This window comes from Neopelma chrysocephalum, unplaced genomic scaffold (genome assembly GCF_003984885.1).
Source record: "Neopelma chrysocephalum unplaced genomic scaffold, ASM398488v2 Primary Assembly neopelma1_117, whole genome shotgun sequence".
In the NCBI taxonomy this organism is placed as follows: domain Eukaryota; kingdom Metazoa; phylum Chordata; class Aves; order Passeriformes; family Pipridae; genus Neopelma; species Neopelma chrysocephalum.
In genome coordinates, this window is record NW_020897779.1 from 1,051,311 (window position 1) to 1,077,431 (window position 26,121).

A 26,121-nucleotide genomic window follows, 5' to 3' on the forward strand; every position below is an offset into this window, starting at 1 on the left:
CCTTGCCTTGCCTTGCCTTGCCTTGCCTTGCCTTGCCTTGCCTTGCCTTGCCTTGCCTTTCTCCTTTCCTACAGGATTTTACCACCACATCAGGTTTCTTTCACATTTGAGAGAGCAGAAAATTTTTTGGTCCCATGAAAGTACCTATCTAGACACAGAGGTGTGGGGGAGCTCACTGTGCTTTAGCCTGGAGGATGTCAGCAGGGATGGGCATCTGCCCTGTGCACTATATGGAATGGGCAGAGGGAAAGGAAGGGACTTGCCTATGTCCAGGCAGCAGGACAGGGGCAGAGCAGGGAGCCAAATTTTGCTGGATCCTAGTGCAGGCAACTTATCAAGGTTCCATGGGTATTGCTGTTTCTCTGCACTCACTTTGGATGTGCAAAGTAAAATATCCCAGTCTGTGGCAGACACACCTTTATAGCTGGTCCTCAGCTGTGCTGGGGAATAGGGCATACCTCACCCCTCCAAGAGCCACAGCTACAGCCTGTGACTGCAAGGGGTGTTGGAAAAGCTCAGGCCCAACTGGGTTTGCTTGGAAGTCACTGGTCCCAGGCGGTGAAGTAGTGATGGGAAAGTGCCTGGGCTGCAAATGGTCTCTGTGAGAACTGGCTGCTCCTCTGATGACTTGAAGGCTGATTTTTTTCCCTGCCTCACCTCTCCCCCACCTCATAGCCTTCTTTGTCCCCCAGACACCTCTGCCCACCCAGCCTGCAAGTCGCCCTTCTCTTTCTCTAAATGCCCATCCAGTGTTCATTGTCACAACATCTGAACCAATGTGTATTTTCTTCTTTCTGCTGCCTCCCATGGCTTTGCCCGCTCCAAGCCCAGGAGCACGGTGAGCCCCCAGGAAGCACTTTCTCACGTTCATACCCAGCACCTTGCCAAGCAGAAGCCTCCCAGAACAAATGATTCCCTTCCCTGCCCTGGCCTGCAGCAAGCTGGAAGTGAGACACAGGAAAATCCAGGAAAACATGTAAAACAGTGATTTCAATGTTTCTAATATATCTCCATTGGGAATAAAGAAAGGGGGATTACAGTTTATTCAGACCACAGAGTGGTAGAGTGCCCAGCTCAGCTCTGGGTGAAGGTGTTGCCCAGCCTTTGTGTTTCCAAACCAGTTCAGCCATGCCTAATCGTAGGCGCTATGCTATGAGACCTAACAGAAGTACTTAATCTTTAATTAATTTCCAAGTTTGCTCTCTGAGTGCTGTGCCATATGGTATTGATTCTTCAGCTTGGTATGACAGCACTTACCATGAAAGAAACTAACCTAATTAAAGTGAAGGACACCACACACACAGGCGGCTACTCTCACTCTTCCCTTTAATACCGCTTTCTAGATCAGCTCTCCTGAAGTGCTGAAATGTGGCACCTCTGCTTGCAGGTGAATTCAAAGGTTTTGGCTGTGCAAAGAGGTCCAGCACTGGCCTTGTACCTTGGGCATTCCCAGATATCTCCACTCTGCAGCTGAGCAGAGAGATTTTGAAGCATGGCTCCCCAACCTGAAGCAACCTCTCCATTTCTTTTCAGACAGAGCAGATAATTCATTAGTGAATTTCAGTCTCCTCCTTCCTCCCATTAACGACTGGACTCCTCAGAGACATAAATTAGGGTCTTCTAGCTGAAGACTGACATTTGGCTGTTTCACAGATCCCACCCGACATCATACAAGCAAATGACCCTTTACTAAAGCTATCTTGTCCCAAACAGACCACCTAAAGGACCTTCCCTTCCCTTTCCTCCCCTCCCCTCCCCTTCCCTCCCCTCCCTCTCCTCCTTCATTGGAAGCACCTAGTTGTAAAACTTGTAAAATTTTCTTTTGGGACTAACTTTTCCTATAATAAAGGACAGATTTTAGCACAAAGGACTCTCCAGCTTTTCTACCAGCTCTTGGGCTTTGCTTTGACATGATCCTTCCAAGGAATAGTCAAGGTGGGCCTTGATGCCAAAAGGGAATATATTGTCCAAAATTAACAGATTGAATGTTGCTGACAATGAACAGTTGTTTAAGCACCTCAGATATGACTTATATTATTGGTATTGTCACACTCTGGGAAAAAAGATAAGGAAAAATATTAAGAGGAAGAAATAAACTTCTCCTTTGTGGAATTATTGTCTGCAGTCTTCCCTTCTGTCTTGAGCTTTCGCTGGATTTTGAGGGTGGAATAAGGTATTTTATTCCTACTTGGAAATGGCAGTGAAGGGCCTTATTTCCTGTTGCTCAGTACCTAGAAAGGTTCCAGTTTCTCTAGGGAAAAGAGGCCTGGTCATCAGTTTCCTTTAGCATTCCCTCTGCTCACATTCCTGTGCAGCTCCTGCAGTGCTCTGCCAGCCAAAGCCCTCCAAGGACTCCTGAGAGATAATCGTGTGGCAGTGGCAGCAGAAACCCTGGAGAATACTCTTTCTGCTCTTGTCACCCTGCACAGCCCAGGGCAGGAAACCTCTGTGCCAGTCCCATTTTGGGGGCCATCCCAGCACCATGATTGTCTGGAGCACATACAAGCAGGTTACCTGCATGTCCACTCCTAGCTGGGAGCCCACGATCCATCCTTCCCTCTCTTTTTAAGTGACCCCACCTTGTTCATTTAGCTCACAAGGGGAGATGTAACAAAGAGCCCCATGGCCCTGCACGGTGGCTGAGTGTTCATTTGTTCGGCAAACAGACGGTCCGGCTGGGGGAAGCCCTGAGAACACCAGCGTGAGCTGTGTGGCAGGCTGCAGGGCAGCCATCCCCAGGGGCAACCTGAGAAAAGAGGCAATTAGCCAGCCCCTCACCAGCACAGCAGGAGAGGTTCAAGGGGAAAGAAAAGCTGAGCCTTGGTGGTAATGATATTTTTCCACATGGCTAAATGCATTGATCCGCGACAAACAATACCAGGCTGTGCCGCTGGCCGTGGCGCAGAGGAGGAGGGACAGGAGAGCTTCCCCATGCAAGATGTTTGAGGCAGAAGTTTCCCAGGTCCCCTGCAAGAAGCTGAACATGTGTGGAGGATGAGTCCCTAAGGATGTGTCTCCAGCCCCTTCTGAAACCACAGACAAGTCTTGCCCAAGGACAGGCTTCTCAGCGGGTGCCAGGAGCTTCTCCTTAAAGTCAAGTGCAATGCAGGTGAGCCTCATCCACAGTCCTATCCTGCATTTTCAGAACGTCCTGCAGAACAGACAAGCAGGGTACAGAGCACTCAAGCAAAGCTTCATAACAGAGCTACCCTGGGGTAAACTACCTATTCATGAAGGACAAAACAGTGACAATTAAATCTTCTTCTGTCCCTGATGCCCTAACTCATCATGTTAGTTGCCTTTACCCATTCCCTGCAGGGCTGTGACAGTGGACTGATCCATGCTTGTAGAGCACCTGAGGTAAGACAGCATTTGTGTAACAGTCCGACCAATGCCTGGGTTGGGGCATGTCTCCTAGGGCAATTCCACTAAGAAAAGCCCAAGCCATAAAGGATAAACCCTGGCAGACCTGGACCTCTGCTTTGCTTGGAGCATTTCCTCCCTACTTCCCTGCTTCTGAAAATAGCCGGGTGACCGCATATAAATACCACTATTCCGAGAGAAGTGGTGGGATGTCCCAGGCACATCATATACCCTTATGGACTGGGCATCATGAGTGTTTGAGAAGAAACATAGGAGTGTATTATTAGTGTCTTGTCATCAAGTGGACAAAGTGGTTTAGGAGAGCACAGGGCAAGGCACATATCCTGTCCGAACAGCTTAACTTCTAAGCTTTAATCAGAAGAATTAGGGCTTTACTTTGGCTCACATTTAATCAGAAAGAATAGTGGAGATGGCCGCGTCATTTCGTAGGCAGGGTGCTATCTGCTTGGGGCATTCCCTCCTGCCTCACGCTGGCCAGGCAGCACCCCCAGCTGACCAGGGTCTGGCTGCTGGTGACAGGCACTGTCCCAAGGACCACAGCTAACCTCTGAGTGCCTCAGGCAGGATGAAAGCTTTGGCTCTAGGGGTGCTACCCAGGCTGCTCTTGCCCTCCCGTTGGAGGTTTAGCTCTAGGTGGGCCCTCATGGGGCTGGCCGAGGTCTCAGTTACCTGAAAACACGCATCTCATGGCAGCTCCAGCAGGTCTCCTACATCTCTGCTCACTCAGCACTCTCCTTTGGGCTGGAGCCACCAGGGAACAGTCCTCAGTGGTCGTTGCATTGCCAGCTGGACTGTAGCCTAGGATCTGGTTTAGCCCAGCTTCCACCACGCATGCAGTAGCCTGGCTGTGCCGTGGGTGTAGCACAATCAAACCAGATCTCCCAGCAGCAATAGTGAGCATAAAGGAAGGAGATTTGTTCCATTCCTGGCGGACTTCCCCACTCGTGACACAGTGGTTGCAAATCCCTTGGCAGGCCAGGACCTATGTGTGCACAGGGAAAGGTCCTAGGGCTAAATCCAGGACAGCATTGCTCTTTTCCCCCTACTCAGCACCTGCCTTACCCACCACATCATCATGGGATCACTTTTCCTTCATTTTTAACTGCAAAATAGCACTTTTGATTGACATTTCACCTGGCAAGCTCAAAATCAAGGCAAAGAGCACTGAACTGCAACGAGTTAAAGTAAACCACACTGTGCTTCTGATGAGAGCTGTAATGGTCAGAGGGCTTTGGTCACTCAGCTTTTTCCACCCTCTTTTTTGACACTCTCTTCTTTCTCTTTTGCTGAGAAGCAAGCACGTCCGTCATTGTAAAGCCAGACCCCAGCTGCCCTGGGCACTGTGCCACCCCTCCACTCTCCTTTCTGGCCAGAGCAAATTCCTGACCACAGCAGCAGGCAAATATCAGGCACACATAATGGATGTGACCCATCCCAGCTCCTCTCATTCCTTGCTGCACTTCCAGCTCACAGAAGTGGCTTGGATCTTCCTGAGCAAAATCTAATCAGGTCTGTGTAAAAAAAAAAAAAAAGAGAGGGAAAGTAAAGCCCTGTCTATATTTTTAAATAATACCAAAAAGCTGTAAGTATGTGGTTGGCCTGTTTGTTCTTACTGCCTGGGATCAGCCTGATTATTCAGGGATTCATTTTTATTTCTAAGTTTTATTTTTTTCTCATTCAACAGCTGCACATTAATAAAAACTCCATTTATTGAAGGATTTGGCTGGGATTGCTATAATAAAATAGAAGGATTTGTGCCGGGCACTAAAAGAACTCTCTGCAAAAAGTAGTGTTTTTCCAGTGATTAGGAGCACCAGAACATATTGTTTTGCTGTGTAGCACCGTCACTGCCAAGGGTGGTGACAGATGTCTTGTGTTAATGTTGAATGATTAAATGCCATTTCTGAAGCCACTCCCTATCTGTGTAGCACAGGGCTACTTCACCCACACAATCTGCCTTCAATCTGTTCCCTTGCCGAGAGCATCCCGCCTTGCTGACTGTCAAGAAGCCCCCCACCACAACCCAGGTTTCACACTGTGCCGCAGGGCCAGCCTACATTCAGCCAGTGTCCAGACATCAGCCTTTCAGTCACCCTGTCAGGAACACACAGACCATCACTGCAGCTCAGAGATGGAGAATGCAGCCAGTGGAAACAGAGACAAGCTCTTGGGCTTCTCATCCTGCCATGATGTTCCTCACCCACACCGATAGTGAGGGTGGGTTTGGTGGGAAACATGAGGCCAGCCCAAGTTGTCACTATTTCTAGCTCTAGCCAGTGCTTTGCTGAAAGAGGTGATATGTTCCTTTACACTTGCCTCTCCTCTATCTATAGGCCACTGCTTGTGTCAGCAGGGACCTCCTTAATTTCATTTTTGACCATTGTCTTTGAGCAAGGCAAAGAGCATCCCACCCGTGGGTGACTATGTAGCCATGTCCAGCTGCACCAGAACCTCCACAAACCCTCTAGCACTGGCTTACTTGCTTTCCAGTGTCCTCAATCCAGTGTCCTCAACCCATCTTCTTTTATTCCCTTACTCTCACAAACCACTACAGCCCACAAACTGCATCCCACTCTGCCCAAAATCAGGTAGGCAAGTCAACTCTGGGAAAAAAAGAGCCTCTGCCCAGGAGGAGACAATGGGCAGACTGGCAGTGAGGTGGAAATGGTGGCCCATTGCTGTCCACCTGAAATTTAACAAATAGCAATGTTCCTCTTCTAAAAGCCTACTGTGGCCTCAGCAAACACACATAGAGATACCCTGAGAGAAGCAAGCACACGCACGCGCACACAAACACACAGATCCTTGATCAGAACATCTGTATCCTCGGGAAGTATATTGTCTTCACAAAACCATGATCTGTTTGGCATCTGTTGCAATGACCTACTCGAGAGACAAGTTGTGCACACCACTTCCAACCCATGTGCACACACACAGCATCTGAGTCCCAATACAGCACAGAGGACAAATAAGGTTGTTTCCCCAAATAGAGCTGATGTGGTAGGGGGAAGAGGGGAGCTGGCTGAGGAAAATCTGAGTGCTCACATGCATTCACACATGTTGCTACAAGCCCTGTGGAGGAGGAAACATGGTAGGGGGCACTTTGACAAGCTGGGAGGTGAATAAAGATGTTACAGAGGGAGATGGCCCTGTAGGAAGACAAGGCAAGCAACGGTGATGTTACTGTACATGCTCATGCCACCCACAAACAGCGCTCTTCTGCCCTCCTCTGTTACCTCTGTTCACCCCTCTCCATGCATCATGTGGATTTGGGGGTGATGTTCCCCCACTTTTCTCAGGTCCAAGTGACATCATCCCCCAGGCTGCAGTGACCTGGCTGCACAAGGCAGCTTTTCTGCAAAGCGTGAGGAAGCAGGAGGGCAAGGTGGTGCCAAACAGCAAAAGGCCTAAATTGACTTATTTCTACCACCTCTCCTTTAAAAAAATATGAAACCCTGCTGTCATTCACTAATCCATCAGGCTGACAGGTCAAGTAAAAGCAGGTTGCCCACTCGCTTTCACTTCTCCCCAACTTAATCTCTGTGTTAAATTACAAGTTGATAATGGGTTCCCATTAATTATTGATTTTCCAGATAATACTTGTTAAAGTAGAATTAACGCTATTGTTTCTGAACAAATACTGCCCAAATACTGTGTTTAGCGGGCTTGTAATCAGCTTTACCCACTTCTCCTCTAATCTGATTGAAACAGATTTCCTACCAAATCTTTTTTATCATTTCGTTGATATTAAAAGGTCACATATTTATGCCTGCCCAAAAGTTTAATTTAAGTTACTGCAATTGATCGCCATTATGTGTTCATGTTGAAACAGCAGAGTACTTTAATTTACACTGGGAATGAAGAAGCAGAGAGAAACACGAAGGAAGTACTTTCTGTGGCATTCAGTGAGTGATGTTAGGCATTGTACATTTTAGCTTATTTTTCCAAGCCCTATATTATGATTCTGTTCACCATAATGCCTTTTGACCTGCTGCATTTACTCCATCATAATTATCCTTTAATACTCTTATAAATGAACTTTTAGCTTATCTTCTGTTAATTCTCAGAACAAGCAAAGCACACACGTAACAAACAAAGCCATCTAAATAAAGTGTTTAACCCTTGTGGTGGCTTTCCCTGATAATTCAAATGTGGGCTGTGCGTTTAAGAGGTAGGGGCTTAATTACACTTTCTTTCATGAAATACAGAATGTGTGATGGCATTTCAGCCCCTCTTCAAGCCAAGCACCGTTGAATAATTTTCTGAAAAGAAAAAGCAATGAATTTAAAGCAAATCAAAACTAGCTGTAAAGAGTATCACAGACCAGTCTGGGATTTCTCCAGGGCTGGGCAGCCATCCAAGCTGAACGGCACACAGGACCTGAGATGAGCTAGTCAGAAAGGGAAGGTGGAGGCAACTTGTCTCAACACAAACAGCCCACAGTACTAAACACTATAACATCTTCCACCTTGCTTCTCCTCCACAGCCATGCTCAAGCCACGATGGGAAATGGGTCCACCTTGCTCCATTTACTGTGTTGCAGAGTTTGGCCCATAATCACATCTCAGCAATGGTCTCAATGAAGGCTTTTATAAATACAAACATTACAGCAATACAATATCAGGGGAGCACAAGACCAACACTGGTTTGCAGCCGTAGCTGAGTGCAGGCGAGACCCTGCAGACTGGACCGAAGACGTCATCTGCCAGCAGAGTCCTCCTTGTCTTTCATAACCCAGGAGAGATGAGAGCCTCCAATACTCCCAGCACCTTGGACACCTTCCACTCACTAGGCATGTCAGAGTCTGTCAGACCTTCACACACTTCTGCAGATGGCAAAACTGCAACTAGTCTCTGCTGTGACCTGATTTCCCTGATCCACCTTGTGACAAGTGCAAGATAGCTGGCGCTGGTCAGCGCCTGCCTCCGCAGGTGGAGAACAGGTGCCTGGACACCCACCGCTCACAGAGCCCTGCTGCCCATTCATTTCTGAATGTCCCAGACAGGGACAAGATCAGTAAGGCATCTGTGGCACAATCTGGGGTCACCTTGGCAGGAGATGTCTGTTGCTAGTGATGCAATCACAGCTCCTCTTGTGGTTACTCTAGTCTCTGTGCTACAGTTGTTTATTATTAGCATGACAAACAAAGCAAGAGAAGGTCTCTTTCCTGGAGAGTTTACTAAACCTGGATATACAAGGGTAGAGAAATGAAGCACTATTTTCCCCAAAGGAGCTGAGACACAGAGGTTAAAGACCAGATCCAATACAGGCTTTAGCAGTTGGGGCTCAGACTTTAGATGTCTACATGCAACCCTGCAAACCTTAAACATCTTTTAAGGAGCTGGTCAATGGTCAGCTCATGCAGCTGCACATTTTCCTAGAACACATGGCAAACAGGTCCAGCAGGCAGAGGAAGGAACGGAGATGGGTGGATCCTTCAACCACTAGGCCGTAGTCCTAAAGTGACTCCACATGCAGCAGGGATTTCTGCTTCAGTGTTTCCTTTCCCACACACATCCTGCATCTGCCTGTTCTGAAGACAAACTGCTTTCGTTTTCCATCAGTTCATCAGAAAGTATCTCACCTCACTAATTCAGAGGTAGCTAGAGGACAAATCATCAGAAAATTCTTAAGATCCTTTTTGATAGACTCGGTAAACTCTTCAACTTGCCAGAGAAACTCAGATTTTCACAGAAATTTGGTGATATTCAGTGAAAAGCTACTAGCATGCATAATGAGAAAATACCTAATTCTCCCAAAGAAGGTTTTATGCCCGTAAGTGCATCTACAATAACCTGGAAGGGTTAGATTATAGTTAGTAATGTCACGCAGACCTCTAGAGGAGATTAACTTAAGAGTTTTGTTATTAAAGGTGTACTATTCATGAACCTGGCTCCACTGCTGTGATAGACACTAAACAGTACTAAAAAAGGTTAACAGCCCTCAGTGGCTCTAAGAGACAACTTCTCTCCATTGGTGCACATTCCAATTAAAAAAATCTTGATAAATGACAAATTAAACAGCCACCCTATTTGGTCCCTGGCCCATCTTATTTGCTCTCTAATATTATTTGCCTTCACAAAATCCTGTTACAGTCTTTTCCCCAGTTTTGACAGAAAGATAATGATTCTTTCCAAGTCACGGGGCTGGATCCTCAGCTGCTGTGGACTGACCCAGCTTTGTCAGCTAATGGGACTATGTTGACTTACATCAGCTGAGAACCTATTTGCTCCCCTGCTTCATGTGGAATGGACTCAAAAAGATTATCAGTTAGCTTTAAGACTATCATGTTTTTATTGTAAAGAAATCACTCTAAAAGCATTTTTCCCTATCCAGTTTTTAAGAATCCAATCCTCTGCTATAGCTTAAGGACAAACAATTTCACTATTACCACCAGCAGAGCCAAGGCCAACTTGAGAAAATTTTATTTATTTCCTGATAACATAATCCATATTCCACTGAATTGCCACATGAAATATACTCCTGTGTAATACCAAAGTGTTAATGGCACAGAGTAAAACCGCAAGCTGGTTTGAGATGCAGAGATTTTGAAGGAAAAGATATGAAATCACATAATGCAGCTCCATAATCATTTGACAATAAATGATCCTTTTATCCGATTATTATTTCAGTTGCATGTCTTTAATAAATGCAGCAGTTACCCATTCCCCAAAGCATTTGGACCACAGTTATGATCAAAGAGCAGTGGTCTGTAGCAGGAAAGCTGTGTCCTGGTCCTCTTCTTCCCCATACACAGCCTGAGCTCCTCAAATCTTAGGACCAACAATGGGATGAGATCTACGATCACATGCATAATTGCTTTAAACCATAGCAGCTCCAAGGAAACCATCACACCAATGGCTACCAACTAGCAGGCAGGAATCGGCAAGGACTGATACCGAAATATAAAGACAGCTCTGAAATAGACTGTGACTAACAGAGTCAAAGAAAGTAAGAAGGAAGTCCCTATGTTTACCAAGAGCGTGTATCTCCTGTTCATTAGCTGGCTTTCCTACAACATACTGATTGTTAAGCTGTGATTCACAGTTCAGAATAATTGTCTTTTAGCCAATAAAATTCTGCAGGAATTCTCTCTCAAGGAGAGAAGCAGTGGTCACATCTTTTGGTGAAAGGTGCACGTTACTACCAGTTCCTTACCTTTCCAAGGAGGAAAAGTAGATGACTCAACGTGTAAAGAATTTGAGAGAGCTAACACAGCATCAGAGAACTCCTGCATTTTATGGTTTCAGAAAAGACAAATGATCCTTTTCCATAGATTTTAAGTTGGCTCAAAGAATGTAAGCATGCTGACAAAATAATACTACAGCTAAATTACAGCTAAAACAATACTACAGCTACTAATACCACAGGAATTTTATTTCATTCTGGTTTAAATAGAAATTAGTGTTATACAATATTGGCTGTGCCCCTATTGAACAGTTTTCAATCTATTTAACTGCTAAATCCTCATATCAACACCAGGCTTTCTTCAGCCCAGTGGAATTTAGTTAATCACCGAGCTGCAAAGAAACATTAAACTCAGTAACTGAGTTTTCATCACATTTGCAAAGGATTAATACATGAACACTAAATAGCACAGGGTCAGGTCAGATGTGCAAGCAAATTTAAACAAGTGCAGAAATATGTTATTGCTTTCAAAAATGCTACAGCCTTTTGTCTGCATCTTCATGGAAAAGATGGTGACTGATCCTTTGAGATGATGCCTAAAATAGCTGAAGAAAAGGTTGAATAAAATGCCATGGTTAGAATACATTCTTTCTCAGAAGCAAGATGAATTTGGATAAAAAAGAAGGGACATATTTTTAACCATAGATTCCCTAAAGTTCTTTACAGCAGCCAAAAAAATGGGTTGTTCTTAACTGTGCCAACTGTGAACTTGGCTGTTCATACATGGTGTCATGTGTACATGAGGTACAATAATATTATTCACCCTCAGAAAAGACATTATCGGCAAGTAACTGACAGAGATGTAGAAGGGGATTTGCCACAGGTAACTCACCTAATAAGTGTGCAAGAAAATACATGTTGAATTTCTGGAGGAGAAGGTTAGGAAAGACATAACTTTTGCCTCCAAAATTTCTGTAATTGGAAAGGAAGAGTCCTTGCATTTTGCCTTCCAAATAGTCTAGTGAAAAAAAATAATCCTGCAAAAGCAGCACAGGAGTCATACTGCCTTGGTCATCTCTTGCTGGCCTCATTCAGCAGGTCCTGTCTGTTTGGGAAAACACCAAGTAACCTGGAATGCCTTGCTGATGACTACAGACTAGTTACACGGACCCATGACATGACTTCACGTGTCCCACTCCATCCACTTGCCACTGAAAGCTGCAAACAGAGGAGGCTCACAGCACCTGAGAAAATCAGATACCACATATCTACACAGCAATGCCTCTGGGTTGCTTATGTCTTTTTCTTGTAATAAACAGGCAATGATGAGTGCAGCAACGTTAACTGAGCAGAGTTACGTGTCAGAGAACAAGCCACCAGAGCCAGGCTGGACAGGAACAAAGTGGCTGACATAGTGCAAAGACAGAAACGTTAATGAAAGTCATCCACTATGTAAAATAATTCAAGAGGAAATTCTTGTTTAAAAAGTATTTTTCAAAGTCTTTACAGTTGTTGAAGATATTTGCAGAGCATTAAGTTTTCTTTCTTCACCCTGATCAAATGCTTGAAGTTAAAGATGTAGGTGCAACAGAGCACCTAGCACAGCAGGCTCTGAGATTTCCCAGAAGAAAAGCAAGTGTCCATGTAGAACATTCACATCACCTGACCACAACTTGCTTTTCTATATTCGAGTGAGTCTGCCCCAGAGCAGAGCGGGACAATCCCCTCCCTTGACCAGGGCATTGAGACCCCCTTGGTCTGTCATCTGTGTTGAAGACAGAGGTAAAGAAAGCGTTAAACACCTCTGCCTTGTCTCTGTCCCCGTTTGTGAGGTGACCATCCCCATCCTGTAACAGGTCGATGATATTTCTATACTGCCTCTTGCCCTTAATATATTTGAAAAAACTCTTGTTGTTCCCTACATTTCTGGCCAGCTTCAACTCCAGTTGAGCTTTGGCTGCACAATCTTTCTCTCTACAGTGACAAGCAGCATCTCCATATTCCTCTCATGTCACTTGACCTTGCTTCCACTGGCCATACACCTTCCTTTTTGCCTTATTTCCAAGAGAAGATCCCTGCTCAAGCCAAGCTGGCCTTCTGCCTCGCCTGCTTGACTTCTGACATTTGGGAATTGTCTGTTCTTGTGCCCTGAGGAGGTGATGTTTAAAAAGTGACCAGCACTGAGGGACCATAGCATCTGCAGAAACATTTTTCCAGGGGACTTTACTTACTAATTCCCTGAGCAGCCTGAATTCTGTTCTCCTTGTGCCTGGAGTTGAGGTTTCGCTGGCACCCTCCCTCCTGTTGGCAGAGATTTTAAACTTGATCACTTTGTGGTCACTCTGACCGAGGCAGCCGCCAATCTCCACTTCGCTCAAGAGATCCCCTCTGTTGACAAGAAGCAGATCAAGGAGGGCAGCTTTCCAAGTTGGCTCCCTTAGGACCTGTTCCATGAAGTTGTCATCCAGGTTTTTTAGGAATCTTCTGGCCCAGGCTGTACCAGCTGTGAGGTGGTCCCACTTAATTCTGGCAAACTGAAGTCCCTCATAAGAGCAAGGGCAGTTGACTAAGCATCCCTTAGTTCCTCAAAGAATAATTGTCAGCATCATCATCCTGGCTGGGAGGTCTATAGCAGACTCCCATGACGACATTTGTTTGCCCCTTGTTCTCACCCAGAGTCTCTCAACTGCCATTGCCAACTGTGAGCTCCACACATTCTATTACATACACTGCCACCCCTCTACCTCTTGTGCCCTGCTTGTGCCTTCCGAAGAGCCTGTAACCATCCAACAGGGCACTCCAGTCACAGGACTCATCCCACCAGGTTTCACTTATGCCAGTGATGTCAAATCTCTGGGACTGGGCCAAGGCTTGGAGCTCCTCTTCTTTGTTTCTCATGTTGCGGGAATTGGTGTAGAAACATTTCAGGTGTGGTACATTATAGCCAAAACCTCTTGAGACAGACTGAGTGATCCCATTAGTGCTGGTTTTCTCAAGTTTTGGCACGCCATCCCATCCTCATCATTGGCGAGCCTGGTTTTGTACCTTCCTCCCTTCCAAGCTAGTTTAAAGCTCTGTCAATGAGCCCTGATAGCTCCTGTTCTAGAACTCTTTTCCCCTCTGAGATAGGTGCATCCTGTCAGGTGTCAGTAGGCCAAGTGTTGAGTAGATCATCCCATGGTCAAAACCCCAAAATTTTTCCCATTACACCAACCTCGGAGCCACTCATTAATCTGATGGATCTGCCTATTCCTATCAATCCTCTTCCTCATTACCAGAAGAACTGAGGAAATCACTACTTGTGCTCCTGATCCCTCTACCAAGCGTCCCAGGGCCCTGAAGTCTTTTTTCATTGCCCTCAGACTTCCCTTTGTTATTTTGTTGCTGCCAGTTTGAACAACCAATAGTGGGTAGTAGTCCAAGGGCTTTACCAGACAGGAGATTTTCCAGTAACGTCCCTTATCTGAGCCCCTGGGAGACAGCAGACTTCCCTGTGAGTTGGGTCCAGTCTGCATGTTGGGCCCTCCATTCCCCTTAGAAGGGAATCTCCTAGTACAACTATCCTTCTTTTCCCCTTAACAGAGGAGATCTTGATGTGGGGTACAGGCGGTGCTTTTTAGGAGGCCCCACTATGCCAGAAGTACCTTTGCCCACCTCATCAGTTGTCTGGCCTTCTAGTTCCAGAGCCTCATACCTGTTGTAGAAGATACCACTCATACTTGTCAAATTTTGAGAAGAAGGAGGAACCTTCCTCCTGGCACGTGCAGTGACCCACTTCCAGCCTTCATCTTTAACAGACCATTGAGCAACAGCCCTTTGACTAATTACCCTGCAGGGTTCTGAGTCCACCTGCTTCTCCATTACAACAGAGAATCTCGAGTCTTGAGACTGTAGCATCTCTGAAAATAATCAGTCCCTCTCTTGTTCATTTGCCTGAATACTATGAAGCCTGTTCACTTCTTCCCGTAGCTTCTTCACTTGGCGGTGACATAGCTCCTCAACCATGGCCCACCTAATCTATATTCTCCTTCTGCTGACTAGGTAGCAGTGATCTGCAGTTTGGGTTTTTGAACTGGAGAACCAAAGGTGGTGTGAATGCTGAGAAGGACTGTCCATTCAGTTAGACTGTTTTCCTTCCAACATGACTCTCCACCAGCTCCAGCAAATTCAGACCAGAATAAAACTAATGTCATTAAATCAGTCAAGCTCTGGCATTTCTTTGGCTGCTAAAATCCCAACATGAGATTTCTCCAGAAATGAAAGAGCAGTTCAGTTACAGGATTGGGGTCACATCTCCAAGCACAGAGCATGTGCACCAGGAATGGCAGTACAAGACGACAGCTGTCATATATTTCTTTCACGATTCATGCCACCATTACACTAGCATCAACCCAGAGAATTAGAAACACACGGAGGCAATATCCCTGGGAACCACTCTTTTCCTCCTAGGGACTCCATCCATCACCTGGTCTCTTCGAGGAAGAGGCTCAAACTTCCTGCTTGTGGGGAGAAAGGTGTTTGTCCAAATTACCTTTTTTATTCATGGGCCTTCCTTAACAGTAATTATAAGAAAAACAGATCCTGTGGGAGCAATGTAACTAATTCATGCGTGGATGTGCAAATGGGCAATTTGCAAACTAATTACCCCCGCACAATACGCTGTGCAGACAGGTTGTCCAAACACTGGCTCTGCGTACTTTTTGTAGTGGCGGCTGCCTGGTAAGAGGCGGTTGAAATGCTTTCTGGACAGACAATGGGCTTGCTCAAGTGTGCAACTATTTTGGAGGGAAGCTATCCCGCCCACCCTGGGTGGCGAAGGTTTGTTCTGCCTGCGCCCAGCTGCCGTGCTGTGCCAGGAAAATACAGGGGCCATGTGCGGGACAAAACAGTTTTGCCTTATTGCCTCTGCCGGCTCAGGAGGACGCAGAGACTATCAGCAGCATATGGGCCTCGGGGGATTTCAGCCATTTAACAAACATTACATGCTCCATAACAAAACAACAAAATTTCAGTACTTAGATCAACCAAATGACTAAATTAAATTCCCTAGATGGTGAGGACTGGTATGCTAATTGGCTTGCCTTGTGGATTTTTCTATGCAGCTCCCCAAGAAACAGATTGGCCCATTTTTCAGGCAACTGATTGTTAATTGGAGAAATGAATAGCAGGCTGGAGGGGCCGATCACTTCGCTTGGTAAATTCAAACTCCCGTTATTCATGAGAACAAGCCAGAGGTGACATGGTTTTCACGGGAGGTGGGCAAACGGCTGGTGCCAGGTCAACTCCTTTCTTTCTTTCTCTTTACTCTAGAAACACAAGGGAAAATACAGCACCTGATTCCCCCATCCCTCTGGGATGCTGTGCTCTTCAAACAGCTGAACTGCCCTAAAGGACGGTTTCCCCCGCTGATTGTAGAAGGTCAGTGGGTATGTTTATTGAGCAGACTTCTGCCAATCTCCTGCTCTGGCTCCATGGTCCCTAACACAAGCAACCTCTACTGGCTCTGGGAAAGTCCTCGGTTTTCCTATGCTTTGCTTCTCTGGTAGCTCTGATGGGCCAGACAGAAGGACTTGAGGGGCAGGAGCAGTCTGGTGCAGCCAGGTCAGCAGGACACATCTCCAAGGCTTCTCCCTTTATTGTCCCAGCTCCTGCATTCTCATTAGGCCACATAGCCACTGCTCCTTCCCCTTCCCAGTCACTGACCAGCAGTGGTTCTGGTCCTCACTATCTCAGCTTCCCAGATTAGTTAGAGGAACACAACTGGGGTGTAGCAAAGGTGAAGCTTTGGGTCTTATCTGCTCTTTGATCCTGAAGACTCAGCCCTCAAGCCCACATAAGCAAGGATGAAGGCTTGTTTCCCACCCCACTCTCCAATACCTGGCTTTGATTACAAATTTTGTGTAAATGGATTCCTCTCTGTTCTCACAAATTTTGCTGTAAGCCAAGCTCTCGTTATCTCTCCAGGGCTAAGTAGCCCTCTTCAGATCAGCTCCGTGGTTGCACACAGGACACTTGCCTACTCCTCTGTGCAAGCTTCCTTGCAACTGCTTTCTGAACAGAGACCCAAGATACAGACTGCCTGGAAATTATGGCTCAATTATTCACTAAAGACAATACTAAGAAAATTTCAGAAATAGGTCCTTTTAGGGCATTTCAACTACTATTCTACAACTGATGAAATTTTCAGTTTGTTAGCTGAAACGAAAAATAGATTTTGTAAATTGACAGAGATATAAACCCAAAATATTTTAACCTGTTAAAACATCACGTTTCCAGACAACCATGGTTATACATTCTACTAAAAAGTAGCAATTTATTGGGTTACTTATTTCCAAAAAATGAACAGTTTCTGTTTCTTGTTGAGCATGAAGGTGGCTCAAACAAACACACAGGTGCCTAACGTCAAAAGTTTTCCTCTGAAAATCTCACAGCATTATTTTTCTGTATCACAATATCAAAGTAACTGAGCTCATCAGAGAGACTAAGATTTTGCTAGAAGAGACTTATTTTCATAAATTATGTTAGATAGATAGGTGACCATATTTATTGAGAAAAAAATGTGGCACAGTAGACTGCACTTTATATTCAAAAGCAACTAATAGTTTTTGTTGTCTGCATTTCTGGGTGCTCAGGGTGGGTACTTCAAAAGGCCCAGTCTACAAAGAGCGGGGAGGCTGGTGTTGGAAAAAAGTCTTCTTCAAGTGCCTCAGGTAGAAGCACAGAGATTTTTAATGTTTGCTTCTCCGAGCTGATCACAAGTATTCATCCATGCACTTCTGCATTCATCCTGGCATATGAGTGCTTTATAAGTAAGAGTGAGTTTAGCAACAGGCACTAGAAAATACATTCATTTATAAGAACTAAACCACTGAAAATTAGTTTGCTTCTTCAAGAAAGCTTAGAAATACTGGAAAACAGTCGTGAAGGTCCTGAAGCATAAATGATTGAAGGCTAACAACAGGCTACCACTGATATTTATTTGCCAGTAGTTGGTTCAAGGCATGAAAAAACTAACTGAGAATACTTCTTTTCTTTCCACCGTGCATGCACAACGATTATTTCAGACACAAAACTTTAGGCATCTCCTAACAAATGAGAAGTACATAGTTTTTTAGAGGAGAAAAGTGACTTTCATGATTATTCTCCCTTATGAGATTCTATGCATTCATTGCTAATGTACAGGGTCTGGCAAATTCACATGAAGGACTGAGAGCAGTGAACTCCTCCTCCTCAAGGGGCACTGGGACAGCAGAACACCTCCCAAAACGGCTCTCAGGGCGTAAGACTCACTCCAAAATTGTCTCTCAGGGCACAAGAAGCAACATTCAGCAAAGAAGAAAATAGTACTGCACTCAGATCTGATGCAAATGTTTAAGCTGGATACACTACCATATTTTTTAAGGTACCCTAAATTAAAGTCAAGGTTTGTTTTTGATATGTTCCTCTGCAGCTTCTGAGATAAATACAAGAACAGCACCTGTTATTTACATCCTCCTCTGTAAAGCTGACATGAAAATGTCATAGAATGAAACCCACAGAGCTGTGTCTCAGACCACTGTGGCTTCAGCTCCTCTTGTTGCTCAATGCAAGCAGGCTGTACTGCCTCAGACAGCACTGTCACATTGAAATGGGGCTTGAAGTAGTTTTTGCTCCTTAATTGGACCCAGTCACATTTTTGTACTATGAAGAAACAGGTGCTAATAACTTTTCAGGCCATATTTAATTTTATAAGTGGACATCTTGGGTTACACACATAGCAGGGAGTTGGCAGCCAGCTGTATTTCCCTATTTCCATTTCTACAGATATCAAGTAAAAGAATATTAGCAATATTAAGAAAAGACAGACAATTAAAGTTTTCTGGTTTTCGTAATAACTTTAAATTGCTTCTGACATGCTTTATATGATAGCCATTGAAAATATCATGACTCACACAGAAAATTCATCATGAAGATAAACAGTGTGAAAACAAGTAATCATGTGAAGAGGCAAATCATTGCCCAAATCACACAACTACCGTCTGCAGTCACAGTCTAACTAGCAGCTGAATATTAAGAGCATCTTTCAGGGGTCGATATTATCTAGATCTTCTTAACGACCTGAAGGACAGGATGCAGTGTACCCTGGCTCAAGCTGGAGGGCAGTGCTGCTTTCCAGAGGGCCCTGGACAGGCTGGAGAAGTGGGCTGACAGGGGCCTCATGGGTCCAGCAAAGGCACATGCTAAGTCCTGCCCCAGGACAGCTCCATGGAAAAGCCCCTGGGGACCAAACTGACCAGGATCAGCAGCATCCTCTTGCAGGAAAGAAGGCCAACCATGCCCTGGGCTGAGTTAGCAAAAGGAGAGTCAGCAGGAGAGGGAACAGTGCCTACCTCTCCATTCAACACTTTTTTGTTCAACTTGGAGACAGGGAGGCAAAGAGGAGAACTTATTGCTATCTGCAGCTACCTGAAGAAAAGAAGATGGAGACTGGCTTTTTCCAGAGATCCCAGTGACACCACAAGAAGTGGTGGACACAAATTGGAACACGGTAACTTCCTACTAGGTATCACGCAACACATTTCAGCTTCAGTCCTGGGACAGGGCCCCGAGAGCATCCATCCTTGGAGATACTAAACATTCAGCTGGACAATGCTTTGAGCAATTCAATCAAACTTCAAATTTGGCCCTGGTTTGAGCATGGGAACCTCAAGAGGTCAGTTTGAAGCTAAATTATCCTAGGTTTCAAATATCATGCTCAAAAAGATTTTTTCAATCAGAGCATTTTTACCAAAAGCTGGTTTTTTGAACCTTAAAGTCATACGTCAGACAGTAATAGCTTGTAAAAGCCCTATAGAAGAGGCTGGGATCAATCTTCTGCAGAGGAAGTAGAATGATAATGTGAGAAATTACTTTCTTCTCCCTCAGAATATTCACAATTGACTCCAAGATTATGACAAAAGCCTGTTAAAGGCATGGGTTGTCTATTCCACCAGACAAACCTCTGCCACTTGATCACTTTACCAAACAAATAATATACATATTTGAATAAACATTCTGCCCACAAACCTACTGGTAAAATATCTATTTTTGACTGCCTGGAAATGCATCCCTAACATGACACACAAGGAACAATTTCTGAAATTGTGAACAGTTAAAAATGGTAGCAATTTGTTTTCACTTTACTTATCCTCCTCATCTATTTTTTTTCTTCAAAAAAAGTTTCTTGGAAGAATTACCGATAATATTCAACACAGTGCTATGTGACAGCCCACAGATGGATACATTTCTAATGAATTTGGAGAAGTTAACAACACAATGATAGCAGACATGAAAAAAAATCTGGCGAATTCTCCTTAATTAGATTACACTCTGCACACCCTTCTATACGAATGAGGACGCAGCAGTGGAAACCGCCCGACAGCATTGTTAAACAACTGAGATGTCTGTAGCAGGGGACATCTGTTTTAAAGCCTTGATCCAAATCTGCCCCCAGAGGCAAATCAGCCAGGCTTTGGATGTCAGTCTAAAACATTAAAAGCAAAATTCATACTTGCTGGAAGCAGGTGCAGTTCCATTAAACTCACCACATTTCACCGGCACCCGGGATTTCAAATAGTTCCAACAGTCTGCAAGTGTGGCACAAGTGCAAGGAGAAATAAAACCCTTCATTATAGAATGCTCAAACATCAGCACGGTGTAGTAATGCTGTTTTTCAGCCAGAAAGGTCTCAATAAAGTGAACAAAGTGCAAAGCACACTCAGCCCCTACTCACTGCCCTACAAATCAAGGGCTTGCAAATTTTGCTATGTTTTCTCCCTCATGCTTAATTTTCTTGCATACAGACATGCTGGTGGATATATCCCCTTGAAGAAGAGTAATAAAAACAATTTTACTTTTTTTTTTCTGAAAGCAGAATCAATTCATGTTTTATTCCAATAGTCCATGGTACATGCCAAATATGGAGGAGGCAGAGAGGGAAAGTCTGGCAATGATCCTCTCATACATCATTTCAGACAACAGGCACACACCTCAGTATAAATAAATAACTGCTAAGCCATCCCCATTCATGTTTCTAATTAGTGTAATCTATTTAACAAACAGACACATAATATAGGTCAATTATGTAGGTCATGATAAATTTGTGAAGAACTTCAGCCTGTAGGGCACCAAAAAGACCACGTTGAGGCAGCATTTCCAAAGTTACAGTTCATTTCTGCACAAGGCTTGTGAGCAGCAGTGAGGAACTAGCAAAGACCTGCTCAGTTTTTCTGGTTTGTCCAACTACAGCCACAACCACTAACAAAAATACCAGTGACATCCCCTGGGAGACACTCTCTATGATACAAGCACAGAACTGCCCCTCCAAAATTATTGAACCCAGTTACTAGTGGTCAAAATCACCAGAAACATAAATGTCAAAGGCGTTTAATTTCTATGAGTTTGTCAAAAATTGGTGAGTATCCAGAAGGGAGATGGAGAAATATTTTATTTATGCTTCCTCCATAGGAAAGGAAATGACAGCTCAGTATCACTCTAGTATGCTTGACCATGGCCCTCTGCACTAGGCAGAGATGCAGCTCTAGAGAAGCCACAGTACATGCCAAGTCCTGCCTTGCTAGAAATTTTGGGAAGGAATGATGAAGAACCACAGTGGAGGGCATCAGAGAGCAGCAGGTGCCATGTGGGGTTTCAGAAAAGCGGCAGGACTGCAGACCTACCTATCCTGCTCAGGGATATGGGGAGGATCTGGAGATCACCACAGCAAACACTATAGGGGCGTGATTTGCAAAAAGGAAACAAATTTAATGTTCAGGGTTCAATGACCATCACACTTTTCTGCTAAAGGTCAGCACTAATATAATTTGGTCTTTGAGATGAAGGGAGCAAAGGGATCTTGGATGGAAATTTAAGCTATAGTTGCTGTTACTTTTCCTTAGTATTTCCAAATATTTTTCTTCTTCAGACAATCCCAACTCAGCTTGCTGTGGGACAGGACTTCTGGCTTCCTATTCTGCTGTTAGCAGAGGAACTCCAGAATCGTCCAATGAAATATCTCATGGAGTTACCTGAGGTGTTCTTTGTACCTTAAACATGCAGTATTATTAACAGCATTACCAGTTAAGTGGCTGGGGAGTGCCTGGGACCCAGGACACAGCCGGGAACTGAAATGCAGAGCAACAGCAGTTGGAAGGCTGGTGTGTGAGCACCCGTGCGCCAGCTGCAGTGGCACCAGCCACAAGCTGGGAACAGATTCCTCACCCCTTTGAATTTCACAAACTTGCGCTGCTGCCTGGAAGAACCAGTCCCCAGGCAGGGCAGGGGTGGAAGCACCAAGGCAAATACGCCCTGCACAAGGAGCTTTAATTAACTGTGCAGCTCTCAGAGGGCAGGTTTTCCACACTGCACATGTGCAATCGGGTCCACATACAGCAGCCCAAACTCTATTGCTGGGTACATGTCAGCTGATTGAACACCCATGTGCCTCTCTGAGGATGGGAGGAGATGAACCAGTCAGTGTCATTTAGCATATGTTACTACCTGGCCTGCACAAAACAACACGCCGATTACGTGCAGTTCGTGGGCACACTGTGCCAAAAATAATGACCTTGTACTTCTATCTACAACATAATCTTGTTACTGTTCATAATAGTCATGACCGAATTGGTGAAATAACCTTTTAATTCTCCTATTTGTGCAACTTGTATTTGATGCCTGTTTACTAATTCTCATTCATATATCCAACACAATTGTTCTTATAACACTGGAGTGACAGAGATAATTTCCCAAATGGTTCCCAAACTGGTTCCCGGTGACCTGCATTCTAGCTCATGTATGATATACATAATACACCAAGCTATGAATCTAAATGTGCACATATAAATAATATGTATAACAGATAGACATCATAACTGAAAATTTGTTACAAATCTCAGACTATATGGCTGAATTCTAAGAATGACCACAGTACTGCATGTGACAAAGTCTCAGAAACAAATCCATCCCAGGTCCCCAGCTGGAGAACTGTTCCCATAAACACAAAAAAGGAAAAAAAACCCAAACAACCCAGCATTACATTCCCATTTCTTTGTAATCTCTAGTCCTAACTGCAGGACTGTTTATGAACATATATGCAAGATAGTTCAACTAAGAGAAATAAATACTGTACTATTTTGCCCTGTCCCTGGGGAAATGATGTTCCTGACAAAATACTGCTCTCTGCTGGCCTGACCTGCTTTTCCACAAGGGCCTCACTTCCTGACATCTCCTGTCTTCCCTAGTGAAAAGGGAAAAGACCACCTTATTTTGCCGACTTAGCAATCAGTGACAGAAGCATCTTTAATTTAGGCTTGAAAAACATTACATTGCTAAGGAAAACAATACTGACATCACCTAAATCTTTTGCCTTGAAGAAAAAATGCAAGTAGTCCTTTAACCCCAGTAACCCTTCAGAAGTATTCCTATTTTCTTGCAACCTGAAAGAAGAAACAGCCTATTCATGTAGCAGGCCCTCCCTAGTAACGACTCAGACAAGCTTGAGCTTTTAACGAGTCTATTTCTAAATGTAACCGACTCAAGTCCTGTTCTGAGTTTCAGGAAACTTGCTGCTACATGGGAGTTTTCACAGCAGCCCAAAATCCCAGTGACAACCACAGGATTTGAGATGGGGCTCCCTGGTCTTTTACTTTAAAGGACAGCTCCAGACCTGAGTAGCTCCATGGCCCAAAATCTGTAATATCTTTACTCCCTATTCCCATTTTCCTGTTGTTTCATCAAAAAGGGATCTCTCAGATCAAAGCTAACTGGAAACCAGCTTATTTGCATTGATTGTACCTTCACACTGACACCAGTTTTCACTGAGCTACAGCTGGCACAGCAACACCCATAAAAAACATAAAATTTTAATCTGTCAGCTTCTCATATTTTGGGTCAGAAAAAGGTGATGCCAAGCTCTGCCAGGGGAGGTTTAGGTTAGATGTTAGGAAGAAATTCTTTACAGAGAGGGTTATCAGGCATTGGAACGGCCTACCCAGAGAGGTGGTGGATTCACCATCCCTGGAGGTTTTTAAAAAGAGATTGGATGTGGCCCTTAGTGCCATGATATAGTAATTGGAGTTGGATCAGGGGTTGGACTTGATGATCTTGGAGGTCTTTTCCAACCCAACCTATTCTATGATTCTATGATTCTATGCTGCAGACCCACCAAGACCAGCAACCCAGCTTCGAGGGTCCTCCTCCCCCCAGCCCCAGGGATAAAGGGTATTTACCCAGCAGTCAGGCTGTATCTTTCCTGAGGTTCTCCCGTCTATCTTCTTCCTGTTGGGTTTGCAGCATCTTGAGATGCTGTGATTGACAGGAATGCTGCCACATTTTGGGACTATCGCTATAGTCCCAGTGGTGCGATTTTGGGATTATCACCTACAGGAATTACCAGAGCATTCTCAGCTGTTTGGTTTTTTTCTCAAACTGCCAGCAAACAGGTTTTTGTGGTAAAACCACACTGTCAGGGTCTTGCTTACAAACCATGACAGAAACTAAACACAGAGTCTGTTGCAATCACATCGCAGAAGAGATGCAAATCTTAATAAACTCTAATTCTTTACGCCTTAATCTTTCTTTGCAAGATTCTCCCATTAACAGCACGATTCCTTTAAAAAATAATTATACAACATTAAAACAAGTTAGAAAAATAGTAGGAAAGATCAGTTTCATTTACCTGGGCAAAACAGACAGGGAGTTTGTTTTGAACAGTAACCATCATTTGAAATTCCTCAATTCCTGCTACTCACAGGGCTGGGAAAAAAAACCTGCAAAATTAATTTACTTTCCAAACACTGCTATGAGGGAGTCATTTGCTGGAACAAATAACATCCTGGGAGACTCTGCACTTATTCCCCAGTGGGGTCTTTCATCACAGACACCTGCACACACGTGGAGCTGTGGGGGCAATGGTGGGACTTGTTGGGAGGGTGTGAGCCTCTTGCATGCAACCAAGAGCATCAAGGCTTAGATTTCTGCTCTGCATCTGATTTCCAAATCAGTCTCCATCTCTTCATGCCTTGTGTTTGCTGTAGTGCTCTCACACATAGAATCATTAAGGTTGGAAAAGACCTACAAGATCATCAAGTCCAACCTTTGACTGAATACCACCATGATCACTAAACCATATCATGAAGGGCCAGGTCTGCTCGTTTTTTGAATACTTCCACAGATGGTGACTTCACCAGGAAGACCTTTTCCAATGCTTTATTACTCCTTTAGTGAAAACACTTTTGCTAATCCAAGCTGAACCTCACCCGGTGCAACTTGAGGCCATTTCCCCTTGTCCTATCACCTGTTGCCTGGCATAAGAGGCCAAACCACACCTCACTACAACCTCCTTTTTTGTAGTTGTACAGTCTCGCTCACAAACTGCCTCTACACACTCTTCCAGATGGGCTAGAGCAGAAAGCTGCTACTGCAGGAATAATTTTAGCTGATGAAAGACAAAATGATCTAGATGGCAGAAGAGCCATTAAGGAAGCTACTCAAGCAGGAAAACTGTTAAAGGAACACAATGTATGGGGAAAGGCATGGAGCCTCCTTTGCTCACATCTACCCACACTTCCCACATCAGAGCTGGCCCAAACTTGTAGGTCAAGAGCTCCTGGCAGGCTCTCACCAGGGCCCAGAGGGTGCCTGGCAGCCTTGCCAGCCATCTCCTGGTGGCATCATCCCTGGGCCATGGGGCCTCTCCCACTGCTCGCACAGGCCCTGCTCTGCCCCACCTCCCCTCAGCCTGGGGACTGCTCCTCTTGTCCACAAAAACTGGATTCCTTACCCAGTGTGCAACAAGCCAATAATCAGACACCCAAGAGAGACACTGGTTATTTATTTCATAGCTGTGCAAGTTTGGATGCTCGGTGGTATTTCACAAATCAAGGACGCCCTTCCAGACTTGCCACGCCGTTCTTTATACACAGAAATTTAGTGCTCTCAAGTACAGCTCCTCTATTAGTATTGATAAGTAATTATCATACAAATTATGTAATCCCATCTAACTTCTACACATGCTCAGGGGAAGGGTCTTTGCTGGGGCAGGACCTTTTTCACCTGTACGCATGATTTTTAGTACTATAATGAAGATAGTTCAGCTATAGGATACATGGACCTCGAGTCTTTTGCTGAGTTGACAATATATACATCAACATCTTAATTTATTTTGTCCTTAGAGGTTGTTTGCTCCAAGGTGTCCTTGACTGAAGGATGCTAACTACCACCTGTTCTACTGACATACAGCAGTTTCTTGATTTACATCATGCTTTAGAGCTCGTGTCTGGATGTATATCATCCTTAGAGCTTGTTCGTTGCTGTCTGTTCCACCGATTAAGTCTCATTTCTTGCTATTTAGGCTTGAAAATACACAAAGATCAAACATCAAATAACACCCTGACTGACGGCAATTTTGACATATTCCACGTTTTTCAACACTGTTCCCCATACCTCTCTGATTTTGCGGCCTTTTGCTCCTCCTTTAAGCACTTTTTCCGGGAGCACCCATCCCCGGGGGTCTCCCCCGCTGCGAAACCGGCCTCCCCTCACTGAGCGCAGGGCCCACCCCGCGCCTGCGCGCTGGGAGCGGGGCCGCCCGCG

At 44.7% G+C, this 26,121-nt stretch overlaps 1 long non-coding RNA gene across 2 annotated transcripts; it reads right to left on the reverse strand.

Moving 5' to 3' along the window:
• Window positions 1-1,230: 1,230 nt before the first annotated feature.
• On the reverse strand, window positions 1,231-26,081 carry LOC113974120. 2 transcript variants are annotated; one of them, XR_003536452.1, is made up of 3 exons: window positions 25,972-26,081; window positions 23,757-23,907; window positions 1,231-1,596 (listed from the first exon to the last, which is right to left on the reverse strand). It is a non-coding gene; the product is annotated as an uncharacterized LOC113974120 (long non-coding RNA). The 2 variants fall into 2 exon arrangements; XR_003536451.1 differs by lacking the exon at window positions 1,231-1,596 and adding an exon at window positions 16,529-16,616.
• Window positions 26,082-26,121: the final 40 nt, after the last annotated feature.